Consider the following 19,027-nt stretch of genomic DNA (forward strand, 5'->3'; position numbering starts at 1 on the left):
GTCCTCGTCAAATTGTGGGGAAAGCGCAGTCCAAACCCCCAAATCAGGAGCAATGTGAGGAGGTGCCGGTTAAGAGCCCCCTAGGGAATAGGTTGCAAAACTGGAATGAGTTACCAAAATATAAGGAAAAAGAAAAGAAAATGATACAATGTTTTGTATGGGGTGGCGAAAATATTGGCAAAGGAGTAATTTGGCCAAGATATGGGTCCGCTGAGGGTTGGGTCTGCCAACAATTGAATTTATATGTAAATGAAAAAGATCCCTTTAATCCAGAGGAAGCAATTTATGCAAGTCTCTGGCTTTCAGGGACTGACACTCCATTATTTTTGAGTCAAAAGAAGGAGGTGAATAAGCCACTGGTGAGAAAGCTGAAGATTCCACCTCACCCCTGGGATCCCCCCCTTGTTATCCTGTCTCCTTGTGCTCTGCCACCCCCAGCACCTCCAGTGGCAGTGGTGCTCCCACAGGCTCCCCCAAAGGAACAGTCTGGACCAACCGAGCCCTCTCTTAATGATCTGGGGACCCTGGGAGTCGCAGAAACTAGGGAGGGACACATTGAGGAAGGAATGTGCAGATCTGAATTTTGTTGTAGTTGTTGTTGTTGTTGTTGCAAAGGAAGAATTGGATTCGGAAGGTAAAAAATAATCTGGGGAGAAAAACAAAAAAAAATGCTAACAGTTTACACTCATTTCCCAGTGTTCCTTTTCTGAGTATAGCTGATTCTGTTCATCACTGATCAATTGGAATTGGATTAGCTCTTCTCTATGTTGAAGATATCCACTTCCATCAGAATACATCCTCATACAGTATCATTGTTGAAGTGTATAATGATCTCCTAGTTCTGCTCGTTTCACTCAGCATCAGTTGATGTAAATCTCTCCAAGCCTCTCTGTATCTTAGAACAAGTATTAAATGAAGTACAGAAAGAACTAGAATACCACAGTTTAAAAATTGCCCCAGAAAAAATACAAAGACAACTACCTATACAGTATTTAAGCCACATTATATCATATAAAAACATACAATTGAAATCTCCTAGAATCAGCAAAATCAACATATTAAATGAATTCCAAAAATTCATAGGTGAGATACAATGGGTAAGGAATAAAATAGGGATCCCTACTGATCAATTACAACCTTTATATGGCTTATTGAAAGGACCCAGTGAGTTGAATTCAAGGACATGGACTCCTGAAGCAATAGAATGTATCACCACTCTAGAAAAGGAGCTAGCAGAACAATTCACTACTAGGATAATGAAAGAAAAACCAGTCCTAGGAACGATTCTGACCACAAGGAATTTATTCACAGGGATTATTCACTAAGAGGAAAGGATTTTAGAATGGGTCCATCTGTCTAAAATTAAAAATAGGTTATGCACTAGTCATCACATCCTAATAACTATAACCATAAGAAAATTATGGGAAAAGACAGTTTGATTAACAGGACAGGATCCTGAGGTCATATACTTTCTATATACCAATGACCAAATTTAGGAATGCATACAAACATCAACTGAATGGCAAATTATTGCAAATCTGAATTTACAACAGGGAAACATTTTGAGATTCGAGTGACAATGGACCGAATGCCCCTGGATTTGGGCTACAATATATATGGAAGTGTCAGTCACAGGGATAAACATCTTCACTGATGCCGTTAAAGATAAAAGGGCCACAATGTATACAGCAGCAGGTCACAATTATACAAATTTCAAACCTGTTTCACTTCAACCCAGCAGAATGAATTGTGGGCAGTTATCAAGGTTTTAGAAATTGACGAACCTTCTAACATTGTTACAGACATTTCTTATGTGGCAGGTCTCATATCTCAGCTTTAGACAGTGTATATTTCAGATAAGCAAGACAATATAACACAATTATTACAACAACCACAAAATACTATCAGGAAAAGACGGTCTTGTTTTTATATTTGTCATCTCAGGTTTCACACTCACCTCCCTGGTCCAAAAGTGGAAGGAAACAATATCAAATAATAAATGTATCCCCTACACACAAGCCATGAGTATTAAAAATACACTGGCTGCACAAGGCCACAATAAACACCACTTCTCTGCAAAATCATTAAGGCAATTATATGGAATCTCCAAAGAACAGGCCAGACAGATAGTAAAACAATGCACAAATTGTGTCCCTTTTCTTCCATCACCAAAAGTTGCAGTTAGAAACCCAAAAGGAGACGCTCCCAATGACATTTGGCAGATGGATAGTCCTCATTATAATTCCTGTGGAAAGAGCAAATATATTCACTTATCTGTAGACACTTTCTCTGGTTTCTTGATGGCTTCAGCACAAACCAGAGAATCATTTAAACATGTCACTAGTGATTTAATGTGTTGTTTTGCTAATCATGGCATTCCCTGAATATTAAAAACAGACAACAGTCTTGCTTATGTTTCAAAACCTTTCCAACAATTCTGTTTCAAATACTCTATTAAACAAATAACAAGGATCCCCCATAATCAGACAGGCCAGCCCATTGTTAAATGGAATAATCGAACTCTCAAGGTCTACCTCGAAAAACAAGAAGTTGTTCATGGATCCATTCGTAACAAATTACAAACAGTAGTTTTTACAATAAAGTATTTGAAATTTGATGACAAAAGTCTGTCTCCAGCCATGAAATATCAATTACAAAATTTGAAAGTAAAAAAAAAGAGAAAAGAGAAGTCCACAACAGGAGTGAGGGTCATGTGGAGAGATCATGAAAAACAGTGATATGGGCCACATACAGTACTAATATGGGGAAAAGAGTATTTTTGTATTTCCACAGGAGAAGGAGAAAAGTGGGTTCTAGTGAAAAGAATCTGTGTACTGCAGGATGGGGAAGAAGTCACAGGGAAATAGGCAGCATGTGAAGAAGAGAAAAAAGCATCTAACAGAACTGATCAAAACTAGCAACATACAAAAGGAACATTGTCATCAGAATAATCAGCAGCAAGCTGATAATGATAGGAAGAGCTCCCATCTTAACATCTGGAAGAATCAAGCAGACACACAAATGGGCTTTCATCCCATCCCCACCTTGGCTAAAAATCCTCACATGGACAGAGACTATGCCAGAATTTTTTTTTTTTGCACAATAACCTGCCCCATATGTTTAAAGAGGGTGGTTTTAAATGGGACTCAGACAACAATCAATGACATTCAAAAAGACATTTCATTTTACAGGACTAACCAAGGGGCTACCATTATGCATCCAGAAAGTGATGGGGGAGTTTGGACAGGGGATAAGTGGGAGTACAGGGAGTACAGGCTTGGTGGGTTGATGTGCTTCACTAAGGGAAGGTGTCATGTATCTAAGGGACACATCCCTAAGAGCAGAGGCGGGCACTTTATCCATTAGCATTCGCTGATATCACTTGTACACATGGAGACTAGAAGGTCACGATATTCTCAGCAAATCTAATAATTGGTTGAACAACAGGCATAGCGAATTCTGTAATAGCATCCTTCCTCACAACCTATCAATAATGTACCATTATCCAGGGTTTATGCCTTTTAAGGAGCACGTCACACATCAGTGTGCACAAACCACTTTAAGGCAGGAGAACTATACTGAGTCTTTGGTCTCTTGTCATAACACTACCATGTACATATGGGCATGTAGGGGCAAGAGAATATCCAAGACTGAAATACATTCATAATTCAGGGCTGGAAATAAAAGGTATAGAGAAAGCAGTCTCTGCTGTGGGAGGGATGACAGTACAAGGATGCCAAAATAGTGAGAATTGACCTTAGGAATAATATTACAAGCAATGTTATTCTGACTGCTAGAGTTTGTCTAGGAAAAAGCTATGCATTTCTTGTAGATAAAAACATGTCTAAAATCACAACATATAGAGAAGGAGTCTTCAATTTGACATGTATTAGATATCAGGTAGAAACTTGCATTGGGCCAAAATTCAAGGGAAGAATGTACATAGTCACTTGTCCCCACTACGCTTTTACTGTTGTGAAAGCAAACTCTTGGTATCGTACCTGTAGTGATAATATTTTTGTTGAGGCTATTGTAGCCTCCACAGCATTGGCTTTTATCTATATCTAACACTAAAAACCAAATAACAGAAGCCCAGGAAAAATCTATCAGCCGGATTTAGGATACAATTAAAGGTTGATGAGGAATTTTATGAAGCTATACATCGATTACAAAAGGTAATACACTTTGTAAGAGAAGAGATGCAATATTTAGAATTACAGCAAAAATTATGATATGATTATACATATGATCAATATTGTTTAACGGATGCACTATATAACAAAACACAAATACAATGGGAGATAATTAGGGCTCAGTTACATGGATTAAATTGGGAAAATGTGACTTATGAATCAAGTAGATTGACTCAAATTGCAGATAGTAGATCAAGCCGCTGACCAAAGAATTAGACTCAGTGATGTTACAGAAAAAATCATCTCATTCTTTCAACAAGCTGACCCATGGAGTCAGTTGAAACAATTTGGAATCACTCTAGGAGCAATTATGTTGCCAGTTGTAGCAACCCTATATTTACTACCAATGGTTTGAGACCTGTATTAACTTCCATCTAGTATGCTTTCAATACACAAAAATTTAAACTTGCAGAACTGTCACATAAAAACAAAAAGGGGAAATTGTAGAGGACTTGCCAACCCCCCCTACCAGCCTTGGACATTGCACAAGGTGCAGCTCAGGTAAACTGAGGGTAGCCTTGTAAGGGTGAACAAGATGTCATTGGGAGGAAGGGGTCCCACTGGAAAAGCAATGTGGCAGTTCCAGGATGGGAGAACAATACCCACATACCTTATTAGGAAAGGAATGCTCACTTTGACTTACATATAGCTTTCCTGGAGATCACCATATAAGGAATTATATATCTGCTATTATAGGCTAGAATGTGCTTACGCTAAGCTATAGGAACTAGAGGCATATACTGAGAAGATAGAAGGGCCTGCTGGTTTTGTAATAAATGGAGTCTTTCAACATCCTGGCTCTCATCCCTCATTACTCACAGTCTTTGCCATTCAGGTGACCGGGAATTGCTGGTCATACACAACTCGCATCACTCAGGAGTTTGGGCTGAGAACCCAGACAGGACTAAACTTCGGAAGGATATTGGATTGTCACCTTATGAACTCCTATGTGGACATCCATATCCTGGAAGAAGAGGACAAAAAGATATAGGACCTGTATGGGACACCAAAGACTTGTTTATTAGACAACATATTTTACAACTTGTTAAGCATTTATATGAATTGCAATTAAAAGGACTTATTGCTCAGACCCCACCTTTAGAATTTGCTGTACACAAATACCAGCCTGAGACTGGGTCCTGATCCGAACCTAGAAAGAGGAAAAATTGACCCCAACCTGGAAAGGACCCTTCCAAGTCCTTCTAACCTCAGACACTGCTGTAAGAACACAGTAACATGGTTCGACTCATTACACCTGGGTAAAAGGACCAGTTTCTCCTCCTGAGGAATGGACAGTAGAATCTGAGCCCACAGATAGACTCTGTGTCCGCCTGAGGTGAGTCTGAAAAAAGATTAATGAACACCTTGTGTGTTAATCTGGGGCACTATAATTTGATTTAGATAAAATAATACCCTTTGTGATGGTGGGGGGGATGGGAGGAGGGTTCATTGGGTATTTGACTTTACTGGTATTCTCCCTGCTGATCTCTAGGCTGATTCCTGATGCACCATGGGAGGGCAACACCTTTCAGATTCTAATACAAACTATAGCTAGTACTTTTAATGTAACTGATTGCTGGATTTGTGGAGGGCCCCAAGTTGGTCCCATACCTCTCATACCTGAGTGGTTAGTAAGCAATTTTTCTTTAACTCATAATGGCACTGGATTCTGGGAGTTAAAGAAAGACATTACCAAGAGTTAGCAGTTGAAGAATTAGGAGAGTATTGCTTAAAGGAGGAATTGGACAGGCCTAGAAAGAGCATAGATACCTCTACTACTCAATGTGGAAAAGCTAAAGGATGGGGAGATTTGTGGCCACCTGAGAGAATCATTAAGACCTATGGGGCTACAACTTGGAGCTCAAGATGGGAGTTGGGAATATAGGACCCCTATATATATGCTAAATAGGATAATTAGGCTACAAGCAATAGTAGAAGTTATCACCAACCAAACAGCTAAGATTCTTGACCTGTAAGCCACTCAGACCTGAGAAGCAGTATTACAGCATAGATTGGTACTAGACTATCTTTTAGTTGAGGAAGGAGGTGTATGTAGAAATTCAATTTATCCAATTGTTGCATGAGAATAAACAATAACAGGGCTGTGGTAAAAGAAATTGCGCAAGACATTAGGAAGTTAGATTGGGTCCCTGTACAAACTTGGCAGTCATCTTTTAATAGGTCTTGGTGGTCCTGGTTTGGAAGTAGTTGGGGGAAACAGGCCTTGTGGTTCCTGCTTGTAGCCATTAGTGGAATTATATTGATTCCTGTGTGCCTCCCATGCATGATCAAATTGATCACGAATATAGTGCAAACTGCCATAGCCAAAATGAACAGATTAGAGACAAAAACTATGCAAGGAATTAGACTGATGGTTTTAAAAGGGCAAGGATGAGAACCAGTACCTACAACCACAAAGAATGAACAGTAAGGAAATCTCACTCTTCAGCACCAAGATGAAGGATGAAGGATCTTTAGCACCTTTTGGAAAGGATATTCCAGTTGCCCTTGGAAACAACATATGTTAACAACACATGATCTCCTTTTGTCTGGAAAGAAAAGGAAAGAAGTGCCTTATTAAACTTTTGGGGCACCCAGGGTTTGAGAGTTTTACCTAAATAATTACAATTTGTGGAGAGAGAGGTTAGTATTTGGTTTAGATATTTAATTAGTGAAGGAAGAAGGAAAATCAGCCCTGAGCAAGTTCAAGGAATTATTCACCTTCTCTTACCCCAACTAAGCAGAAGTTTAGGAAATTCCTGGGATTTATTGGGTATTGCAGATTATGGATAAACTCTTATGCCCAAATGACTAAAGGGTTATATAAGAAATTATTAGCAGAAGAACCTGAGGCCCTAACATGGAAGATGCAAGAAAAAGAAAGTGTCCAAATTGGTGCACATACATATGACTGTTCCAGTCCTGGCCCTCCCCACTCCAGACAAACCATTTCATCTGCTTGTCATTGTGGGAAAGGGAGGAGTGTAAACTCAGTCATGGGCCAAAGGCCAGTTGCCTTCTTGTTAAAATCACTAGAACCCAGTGTTTCAGGGATGGCCCAAATGTGCCCAAGTTATAGCAGCCACAGCCATATTAGTAGGAGAGAGTAGAAAATTGTGGTTTTGGGAAGTATTACTTCCAAAGTTAGGACAATTCTAAACAAAAAGGCAGGGAGATGGCTGACTGATCTAAGGATCTTAAAACATGAGTCTATATTAATGGAAAAGGATGGTCATTGATAATGATGTCAATCCTGCAGCTTTTCTGCAAAAAGAAGGGATGAATCAAAATGAGCTAGAACATGATTTTTTGGATCTGATGAACTTTCAAACTAAAGTGAGGAAGGAATTAAAGGATATTCCTTTCAAAACAGGGAGAAGATTGTTGATGGGTCTTCCAGGGTAGTGGAAGGAAAGTATAGAAACAGCTATACAATAATAGATGGGGAAACCTGGCAAGTGATAGAATTAGACGTCTTGCCAAAACAATAATCCATTCAAACATGTAAGTGGTATTCCGGAAGTCATGTACTTAAGGCCCTAAAAGAAGGGGTTGAGACTTTTCTACACTGACTCTAAATATGCTTATGGTGTGATACATAGTGTTGAAAAAATGGGAAGAAGGGCAGGAACTAGTCCATGGAGAGCTGATTAAGCAAATGTTAGTGTTGAGTGCTGGATAATGGGTCATAGCCAGCCCCCCCCCGCCCCCCTTCCTTGCCATTAGGACTGGGAGAATTGAATTTTTAAAAAGAACCCAGGAAAATCATTGAAGCTCCAACCACCTTTACATACCATTCCTTACTATTGGCTATTAACACAAAGGCTACCATGGGCCAGGAAAAGTTGCACCAAATGTTTGTTACTTCCTTCACAACTTTTGAAAGCTAGGTAAAGGATAAGTAATACATAAACAAACTCAGAGCTATTTCTCAAAGGAGATACTGAGAGATGACTAACAATGTCCTGTGGTAGCCCTAAACTGGGCTTTGAAGAAAACAGTATGTTACAGAAAGGCTGGGAGGAAGTACATTGTAGATATGGGAGACTGCTTAGGCAAAGATAGAGAAGATGGATTATGGAATGTAGAATTTTGTGTATAAAGAAACTAGTATTCTTATTGGTTGAAATAAAGAGACATAAAGGAGAGTAATATTGGAAGGGTATGGAGGAGTCTGAGAGGGCGTTAAATGCTAGGATGATAATTTTATTTGTATTATAGAAGCCAAAAGAACCAATGAAGAGTTTTGGAAAGAGAAATTGCATTAGTCACAGATATTTTAGACATATCACTTTGGTGGTTTTGTGTGGGAAAGATCAGAAAAGAGAAAGAATAAAAAATGTAGACATTTACTATGTTCTGTATTTTATCACCATATCACTAGGCTTTCCTTTTAATTACTAATTTGTTCCTGTTGAACTATGGAAGCAATCATACTTTTGTATCTCTTTCCAGATAAAGTCTTTAAGATCTTTAAGACCCCAGTAAGGTCCTGTGTTAGTATGGACTCATTATTTTTCTAAATAAAGTCCTACTAGGATCTGTCATTATTTTTCTGAATTAAGTCCTACTAGGATGTCCGTCCAGCGGGACTCAATTATTTGGGGGAAGGGGTCGAGGGGAACCCAGCCTGAAAGAGAATCAGGCGAGAAAGAAGAGTGAGACCAAGCAAGTTCTTGTCAAGGTCTATTTTAATGTTCTCAGGCACGGCTTATATAGCAAAAAGCATGAGGAAGAGAAGTAGGGTTGGGCCTGGGAAGGGAACATGGGCAATGGCTGGTTCAACGCACAGGAACATATTGCAATTGGGACATACAATGTTGGAACATTCTGTGGTCGGCCAATTCTCAGAACTGTTTGCCTAAGGGTGTGGTTCCCATGCAGGGGAGAAGGGCACCTGGGCCGAAGCTGTTGGCTCTCAACATTTCCCCCTTTTCTCTTTAGAAGGCAAAAAGATTTTTCTACACAAGGGCTGGTGAAAGGCCTGTCTTAGGCTATGTGGCTTGCACCCATGCTCCGTACCTAGATAACCAGGCCCTCAGGGCCAAGAAGGGTAGGGCCCCTGTCTTAGGCTATGTGGGTGGCCCCGCCCCCAGCATCTTCACCAAAATTGGCTGAAGCGTGTCTCTGGGAGCGGACCCACAATAATTGGACATTGGGTGTCCCTGCAGCCATAAAAGGTATACTTCCGGGTCATGGGGCCACAATATTCCCGTCATTGGCTCTTTCACAGCAATAGCCGTACTTTTGCAACTAAGGTCGTGTCCCTCAGAGGTACCCCCATACCCTTAAGTACCACAGGGACTGAATCTCTGTGGCAAGGGTAGAGAATCGAAGGCTCTCATGGGCAATGGTAGAAGGGAGGTCATCACAGGATCCATTGGCACTAAGCTGATGATAAAGAACAGCGACAGGTTTTTGCAGGGCAGAATCGACCTGTGACTTGATGAAACTAGTCAGTTTGTTGAAGGCCCATGGGCCGAAGGAGAGAAGCAGCAAAACACCTACAAAGGACCCTAAAAGACTGGGGAGTAAAGTGGTAAGCCAGGGGGATGTAGAGAACCAATTTTGATACCAGGATTTGTTCTGCTCTCTGTCTCTCTTTCTTTTTTCTAGGCTTTCTTTGACCTTTTTCAGACTATCTTCTACAAGGCCAAGCTTATCAGTATAGAAGCAACATTCTTCTTTTAATGCAGCACAAAGGCCACCCTGTTCCAAAAAGAGGAGGTCTAAGTCTCCTATTCTGCAGGACTACTTCAGCCAGAGAGGCGACAGAGTCTTTAAGGTGCTCCAGGCCTGACTACAGTTCCTGAAGATTTTTGTCAATAGCTGCACTGAGCTGAGCATACTGCAAGTTGGAAGTAACTAAGGAGGCAATTCCTGTTCCTGCACCCACTGACCCCAGGCCTGGTGTGCAGGAGGATCAGTGGCCCTTATGAAAAATGGTCACAGAAGCCTAAGCCTGTATGGTCTGTCTTAGGGGTGGTCGTTATGGGTATCAAGCTTCCCTGTCCATCTCTACCTAGGCCCTGTCCAGGAAGGAATCCTTGGGAAAGCATTTGCTGGGCAACGACCGCATTGGGGCTACACATAAGGATTCCCATTTGGGATAAAATATCTCTCCCCCACAAGTTAACAGGCAGGCCGGGAAGGACAAATGGCCGCACAGTGCCTGAATTTCCTTCCCCATCCTTCCAAACCAATAGTTGTGAGCTCTGCAGGGTGTTTTTGGACTGTCCGATGCCCTGCAAATGAATCATGGAAACCTGTAGGGGCCAGCTAGAGGGCCAGGCATCTTGTGAAAGGACAGTGGAATTGGCCCCAGAGTCTAAAATGCCTTTAAAAAAACTTTCCTTGTATAGTAAGTTTAAGAGTGGGACGCTCCTGAGTTAATACTCTGAACCCAATAAAGATCCGATGAACTGGGCTGAGACGCTACACGCCTGGCTAAAGCATTACCCCTTCTCCTAAATATCGGGTAGTCAGTATTTAAAGGGAGGGGCAACGCCTGAGCCATGCGCTGTCCCCGTGTGATGGAAACTGGGCCATAGCGGGCAGTAACTAACAACTTGATCTCACTGGTATAGTCATTATGGACCAGAGAGGGGTGGATGGACAGACCATTAAGGGTAGAGGAGGCGCGACCCAAAATCAAAAGATAAGTAGTGGGTGGAGGGGTGGCCGAAGACACCCGTTGAAAGAATCTGCACTCCATCCTCCGGATTTAATATTGCTGAGGAGGAGGCACCTAAGTCCACCCCTGCGCTGCCTAGGGTTGCTCGGAGGAGGGAGAGTGGGTTTTCGGGCTGCTCCCCGAGGCCCGGACAAATGGTATGGGCTGAGGGGCGGCAGGTGTTAGCCCAATGTCTCCCCTTCCTGCAACGGGGGCAGACTGTGGGGGGTTGGGTTGGCCAGACCACAGGACCCGCAGATGGCGGGGCATTGCCGGGGCACTGGCGGGCAAAGTGCCCAGGCTGGCCACATCAAAAACAAGCTTTAGGCATGGACGGGCCACTTATTTGGCTTGTTTGGAGAGCTGCCCCAATTGCAAGATGTACAGCCTGTGACATTTTGGTGGAGAGGGGGTCCACGTCGTGGCACATGCAAATCATTTCATCAAGGGTCTCTAAATTTATCTCTTATCTCTAAATTTGCCGCGTAGCACAGTCTTACAGGCAGAATTGGCATTCTTATATGCTAAGTGCTAAACAAGTTGGTCATTGGCCGCCTCATGCCCAAAAGTCCTTTCGGCAGCCTCAAGTAGGCAGCTGACATATTCAGAAAAATTTTCCTGGCTACCCTGAAAGATTTTGTTTAGGGGGGCAAAGGGCGAGCCTGTACTAAGCAGGGCTCTCCACGCGGCAAGGGCAGCATTAGCAGTTTGGGCTAAAAGGCCAACAGGGAAACGTTGCTGTTGGGCCTCTGCCACATATTTCCCTTGTCCGCTGAGTTTCTCAAATGTCCAGTTCCCGGAGGGCGAGCATGGAGATTTTAAGTTAGCAGCGGCAGGGGACTGGCAATAATCAAAAAAGTCTGCCTTCCAAGTCAGGAATTGGCCACGTGACAGAACTGCTTGAACTACACGAACCCATTCAGAGGGGAGCATGTAGCCGCCGGGAGACATGGCCTCAAGGGCCAAAAGGATAAAAGGGGCGTTAGGTCCGTAGGCTTTGACTGCGGCGTTTAAGTCCTTTAAGGTTTTAAAATGGAGCTTACGGAACTCCCTCGGAGGGGCACCCTGCACTGTCTGATCATCTTCCTCATTTTCATTTTCATTTTCATTCTCCTCTTCACTATCTGAATCGCCCTGAGAGTCTGTGCCCACAGCGGGCCCTTCAGCAGAGGATGAAGGGGAATCATCAGTGGAAGAAGCAATGGACTTATTGGAACGAGTCATTATTGGAAAGGCCAATTTCAGGTTTTTTGATTTGCTAAGAGGGCCCTTCTTGTAAGGCAGTGAAGGAGGAGCAGCTGCTGGGCTTGAAGCCGGGAGGAGGATGGTCTTTTTAAGTGAATTTTGCAAGGAAGAAAGTTCAGTAGAAAGCTGGAAAAATTGCCGTTGGAGATCGAGGACCTTCTTGAGATCATTAACTTGAGTCGAGAGCTGCTTTTTAGCCTCAATAAGGGTGGCAGGGGGTAGGGCGGAGGCGGAGAGAGCGAGCGCACAAATCGGGACTGCGTAAGGAGGGGGATGTTGCAAGGACCTGCTGTGAAAGGGGGCAAGTCAGGGTTGTTGTAACGGGCCACCTCTTTCTCCAGCACGGCCCTGTCCCCCGGCTCGAGGGCATCATCGTCAGAATTCCTAGTAAATATGGGGAAATTTAGCGAATCACCTGATGGAGGGGCTTCTTGAGGCAGGGGGGGGATAGAGGGACTCTCTTTGAATGGCAGGCATCTCAGTGATGACAGAGGGGGGCCTGGAAGGGCTCTTATCGGCCGGGGGAATAGAGGCCGCCTGAGACAAAGGGCGGAGGCAATATTCCGCGACTGACAAGAGCTGTTGTTTGTCAGGGTCTTTAGGTGCCGATTCTACAATATCATGAATCAAGCCCCAATAAGAGAAAACAGTTACGGGGACAGCATCCGGCCCCTCCTTTTGTAATTTATTATTTAGGTCTCTGCCTACTTTCTGCTATTTCTGGGGATGGATCTCGGGCCCGTTCACAGGAAACCAAGGACAAACTTCATCTATAAAAAGAAAGAACTTAACTAAATCTTTTTTCTTTACTTTAACTCCTCTTTCTCTGAAGGCTTTAAGGTCCTTTATAAAAACTTGTTCCCTAGATAACTTATGACCCGTTTCTATGAGACGGACAGGTTAAGACTTACCAAGGACTGGAACTCTCATTAGAGGCGAAAGTAGTCCTTCCAATGGGGGTCGCGACGACTTCTCTGGGAGGGGGTCTGTCTGGCCAGGGTCCGTGCCTCAAGCCCCATGTTGGGTGCCACTTGTCCCGTCCAGCGGGACTCAATTATTTGGGGGAAGGGGTCGAGGGGAACCCAGCCTGAAAGAGAATCAGGCGAGAAAGAAGAGTGAGACCAAGCAAGTTCTTGTCAAGGTCTATTTTAATGTTCTCAGGCACGGCTTATATAGCAAGAAGCATGAGGAAGAGAAGTAGGGTTGGGCCTGGGAAGGGAACATGGGCAATGGCTGGTTCAACGCACAGGAACATATTGCAATTGGGACATACAATGTTGGAACATTCTGTGGTCGGCCAATTCTCAGAACTGTTTGCCTAAGGGTGTGGTTCCCATGCAGGGGAGAAGGGCACCTGGGCCGAAGCCGTTGGCTCTCAACTCTAGGATATGGTCTTTGTACATTTTTGTTCCAGCCAATCCCAGTACTCCTTCATGGAGTGAAGAACCATACATCAAACAAATCCTCCCATACCTTATTTTTATGTATGTCTCTAAGGTTACTAATAAAACTTTTAATTCCATTAAGATGGTAAAATATAGGATATTTCCCTTCTTTCTTTAATACTGGGACTATGCAAATAATAATAAGTAACATTTATATAGCTCTTTTTTTGTTGTTGTTGTCTTATTTGATCCTCATTTCAACCCTGAGAGGCAGGGTTTACAGATCTTGCAGATGAGGAATCTGAGGCAAACAAAAGTTAAGTGACTTGATCAGGATCACATACCTAGTAACTAGCAAGCAGGATTTGAATTCAAGTCTTCCTGACTCTAGGCTTCTGTCCACTTTGACACCTGGGTGCCTCATGATTACAACAAGCAACTTTAAAAAAAAACAAAACAACAACAACAAAAAAAAAACAAGTGAAATAGGTAGTAGCCTTATCAACCCTATGCAGGGCTATGTAGAGAATAGAAAAAGATGCTGAAAGTCATCTCCATTTGCTTAGGGTCTTCTGGCATAGTTAAGAATACACAGATACCCAGAGTCTTTCTTTGTATCAGCTGGGAGTTGTCCTGACATTTAATCCCCAAAGCAACTCTGAGATACCTAAAGCCTGGGTTGAGACTATTAATATTGAGACAACAAACAATATACTAAGTGCTGAAGATACAAAGAAAGGAGCCCTCAAGTAGCTCAAAGATTAAGAAAGGAGATAATAAGAATACATGGGGAGGGGGTGAATAGTGTATAAGAGTGGAAATGTAGAATGGGCTTTTAACATCAAACAGGATTTTACATTTGGTCCTGAAGTTAATGGAAAGCCACAGAAGTATATTGGAGGGTGGGAAAGGGTGTTGCCATGGCCAAATTTGTTCTTTAGAAGGAATAATTTGATATCTGAGTGAAGTCTAAATTGGAGTGATGAGGAACTTGAATTTGGGAGATTAAACATGGCAGTGGGTATGAGGAAGAAGTAATGGCATAGTGGGTGGTGTGCTGGACCTAAAATTAGGAGCATATCAAATTTAATCTGGCCTCAGACAAACTCTGGGCAAGTCTCTTAACCCTGTTTCTCATTAATCTGTAAAATGAGGTGGAGAAGAAAATGACAAACCACTTCATCAAGAAAATCCCAAATGGCAACACAAAGGGTTAGACAGGACTGAACAACAAAATGATCAGATGATAAGGTCCTGTACCAGTGGCAGTGTCAGAGTTGAAAAGGAGACATATAGTAGAGATGTTACAAATGTAATATCAATGGGACCTAGCAACAGATTGGATATGTGTTATGAGTGGAAGGGAGGAGTGAACTTGGGTGCCTAGGAGGATGGTACTGCCTTCAACAGTAATATCAAAATTAGGAAGTGGGGGAGGATTTGTGGGGAAAGATGAGTTCAGTTTTAGATGTGCCGAATTTAAAATGTCTACAGGACATCTACTCCAAGATGTCCATTGGGCAATGGGAGATTCAAGTCTGGAGGAGTAGAAGAAAAGGAAATGCAGATATCTTTTATAGACAGTTTTTTCAAGGAGTTTATTCCACTATCAAGGTTTGGAGGGATGATGGGGACACAGGTATGTAAGTAGGCAATATGAAAACAATCAGTAAATCAGTAAAGGTCAGAGAGTACGTATGATAGAGCACAATCTACTATAGAACATGAGTTAGTATAGTGTCATGTGGGCAGGTAAACAGGTTTGCCTAAAAAAGGTGAACTACATCATGTGAGATAGGAGTGAAGGAAAAGATAAAATATCTGAGGGAAGGAGGAGAAAAGAGGGAGACCTTAGCAAATGGCCTCAGTTTTCAGTGAAATATGGAGTAAAGTTCTCAAGAGGGTGGGAGCAGAGGGAATCTAGGAAGTTTGGGAAGGGATGAAAAAAAAAAATAGGGAAATCTGTTATGGTGAGTGAGGTATTTAGTTAATTGTCAAAAGTCTGAAATTATTTTCTCGCCACAGTAAGGGCTCAGTATGGCAGTGGAAGATGAAATGACAGAGAAAACAAAAGTTCAGGCTTCTGAGCATGTCTATTAAGCAATGCATACCAATTACATATCAAATCAGGACCAGATCTTCTTGGCTTTGGCTCTGGACCCTGAATATCAGGGAAGATAGGTGCATTAAAAACAATAAAATAAGACAGATTAATTAAAATAAAACAATTGACCATGATACAATATTTGAAAATATGATTCCCAAATTGAAGGAAAGATTAGAGATTTTCCAAGTTGGAGGGGAAGAGCCACAGGTACAATTCTCTGAAATCAGAAAAAGTGATCCACTTCTCACAAGTTGCTTTGTTCATCAAAAAAACATGGAAACAATATCTGATTGATCCATATAGAACCAGTTGTCAGATAAGAGATTGCTTGAGATGCATAATTGTGAGAAACATCTTGCATCAATCATTGGATCTAATCACTTTTCTGGTCAGTGTCTAATCAGGTCCTTAGTTAAGCCATAGATGTTAGAGGTGGTCCAGCTTCTCAGCCATGCATGTTTAAGTCCAAACAATGCAATAGGTGTTTGGTTTTTTTTTTTTTTTTTTGGTTTATTTTTGTTTTCACAATTCCCATAACTGAATAAAATTTTTCCACAAGACAAAAATTGGGCTCACTTCAAAACACCATTGGTGCAAGACATGACAAATACCTAAGGAACAGGCAGAGTCAGAGAAACTCTTGCTCCTAGGAATGACTCTCTAACATCACTGCAAATTCTTTGAGCCAACCAGTCAGCCAAAAATCAAAACTATAACTCTTAGCCTAAATTCAATTCTGCCTTTACCCTAGATCTGGTAGGGATCTATGTTTTGTTGATATGGCAATATCCTTTGTTGATGTGGCAATAGTCAAATCAAAACCAATCTCTAATTTTTGTTGTTATCATTTTTCAGTCTTGTCATGACCCCATCTAGGATTTTCTTGACAATTACTGGAGTGGTTTGCCATTTCCTTCTCCAGCTTGTTTTACAGATGGAAAAAAGGAGGCAATTAGAGTTAAATAACTTGCCCAGGGTGACACAGCTAGTAAGTGTCTGATTTGAACTCAAGAAGATGAATCTTCTTGACTCTTGGTCTGGCTTTCTAGAGAGTCAGAATGATTTAGTGAGTTATGTGTGATCATAAAGCAAATCAAGAGCAAGATTCAGAACTCAAATTTTCCTTCCTGGTGGCAAATTCAATTCTCTATCCACTAGATAGAAATGTTTCTTTGCCCTACATAGGACTCCATTAAGTACCACTACACACCTGTCAGATTGGCTAAAATGAAAGGGAAAAATAATGCAGAATGTTGGAGGGGATGTGGGAAAACTGGGATACTGATACATTGTTGGTGGAATTGTGAATACATCCAGCCATTCTGGAGAATGATTTGGAACTATGCTCAAAAAGTAATCAAACTGTGCATATCCTTTGATCCAGTGGTATTACTACTAGGCTTATATCCCAAAGATATTTTAAAGAAGAGAAAGGGACTTGTATGTGCAAGAATGTTTGTGGCAGCCCTCTTTCTAATGGCCAGAAACTGGAAACTGAGTGGATGCCCATCAATTGGAGATTGGCTGAATAAATTGTGATATATGAATATTATGGAATATTATTGTTCTGTAAGAAATGACCAACAGGATGATTTCAGAAAGGCCTGGAGAGACTTACATCAACTGATGCTGAGTGAAATGAGCAAGACCAAAAGATCATCGTACATGACAAGAAGATTATACAATGATCAATTCTGATGGATGTGGCCATCTTCAACAACAGATGAAAAAATCAGTTCCAATAGAACAGTAATGAATCAAACCAGCTACACCCAGCAAAATAATTCAGGGAAATGAGTGTGAACCACTGCATAGAATTCCCAATCCCTCTATTTTTGTCTACCTGCATTTCGGATTTCCTTCACAGGTTAATTGTACACTATTTCAAAATCCAATTCTTTTTGTGCAACAAAATAACTATATGGACATATATACATATATTGTATTTAACATATACTCTAACATATTTAACATATATTGGTCAACCTGCCATCTGGGGGAGGAAGTGGGAGAAAGGAGGGGAAAAATTGGAACAAAAGGTTTGGCAATTGTCAATGCTGTAAAATTACCCATGCATATATCTGGTAAATAAAAAGCTATAATAAAAAAAATTATGTCTCCAAGAGATATAATTTAAGTGATAAGACCAGATCATTCTTAAATTCACTTTTTATTAATCAATCAACAATATTTACCAAGCACTTACTAAGAATTCTAAGATACAGAAGTGAAGAGGGAAAGCATTCCAGGTATGGGATTCAGCCAATATATAAAGGTATGGATTTAGGAAATGGAGTGCTATGAATAAAAAGCATCAAGTAGACCACTGAGATATGAAGGGACTAGTGTTTAAAAAAAAAAAAAAAAAAAAAGCCTGGAAAGCTAAGGAAGGGACATATGGTAAAGAATTTTAAAGGCCAATAATCACCTATCTCCCAGGTTGTGAGGATTTAAAATGAGATGTTATTTGAAAACACTTTGTAAACCTTAAAGCACTATAGAAATGTTTTGTTTGTTTGTTTGTTTTTTAATACTGTGCTTTGAACAGGGAATTCTTGAAATCTTAGGATTTGCTTTGTTTTTTTCTTTTTAAAATTTTGAATTTAAGAAATAAAACAAGCATTTCCAAAACATAGTGGAATAGTAGGTGATTGTACATGAAACTGCAAATCTATTATGTACAACTTGCTATTTCTTTTAATAAAAAAATGTGGTTACCATTATACATATATATGTATATACACACACTCAAAATACATATGTAAAACCATTCTGTACATACTTATTTTTGTCTCTTCTTTGGAAGCAGATAGTATCCTCCTTTATAGATCCTATATATATATAGTTTATTTTGGTATTTATAATAGTTAAAATGACTTAGTCACTCAAAATTGTTTTTATTTTTTTATTTTTTTTAATTTTATTTTATAATTATAACATTTTTTGACAGTACATATGCATGGGTAATTTTTTACAACATTATCCCTTGCACTTACTTCTATTCAGATTTTTTCCCTTCCTCCCCCAACCCCCTCCCCCAGATGGCAAGCAGTCTTATATATGTTAAATATATTACAGTATAATTTAGATACAATATATGTGTGTAGAACTGAATTTTTTGTTGCACGGGAAGAATTGGATTCAGAAGGTAAAAATAACAGTTTACATTCATTTCCCAGTGTTCCCTTTCTGGATGTAGCTGGTTCTGTCCATCATTAATCAATTGGAATTGGATTAGCTCTTCTCTATGTTGAAGAAATCCACTTCCATCAGCATACATCCTCGTACAGTATCATTGTTGAAGTGTATAGTGATCTCCTAGTTCTGCTCGTTTCACTCAGCATCAGTTGATGTAAGTCTCTCCAAGACTCTCTGTATTCCTCCTGTTGGTCATTTCTTATAGAACAATAATATTCCATAACAT

The 19,027-nt window shown here is 40.9% G+C and overlaps 1 long non-coding RNA gene across 2 annotated transcripts; it reads right to left on the bottom strand.

Moving 5' to 3' along the window:
* Positions 1-1,279: 1,279 nt before the first annotated feature.
* On the bottom strand, positions 1,280-13,297 carry LOC141539916 (uncharacterized). Of its 2 annotated transcripts, XR_012481413.1 has the most exons (4): positions 13,023-13,297; positions 6,599-6,742; positions 5,013-5,157; positions 1,280-2,245 (listed from the first exon to the last, which is right to left on the bottom strand). It is a non-coding gene; the product is annotated as an uncharacterized LOC141539916 (long non-coding RNA). The 2 variants fall into 2 exon arrangements; XR_012481414.1 differs by lacking the exon at positions 6,599-6,742 and having other exon boundaries at positions 13,023-13,272.
* Positions 13,298-19,027: the final 5,730 nt, after the last annotated feature.

Source organism: Sminthopsis crassicaudata, chromosome 4, assembly GCF_048593235.1.
Source record: "Sminthopsis crassicaudata isolate SCR6 chromosome 4, ASM4859323v1, whole genome shotgun sequence".
In the NCBI taxonomy this organism is placed as follows: Eukaryota; Metazoa; Chordata; class Mammalia; order Dasyuromorphia; family Dasyuridae; genus Sminthopsis; species Sminthopsis crassicaudata.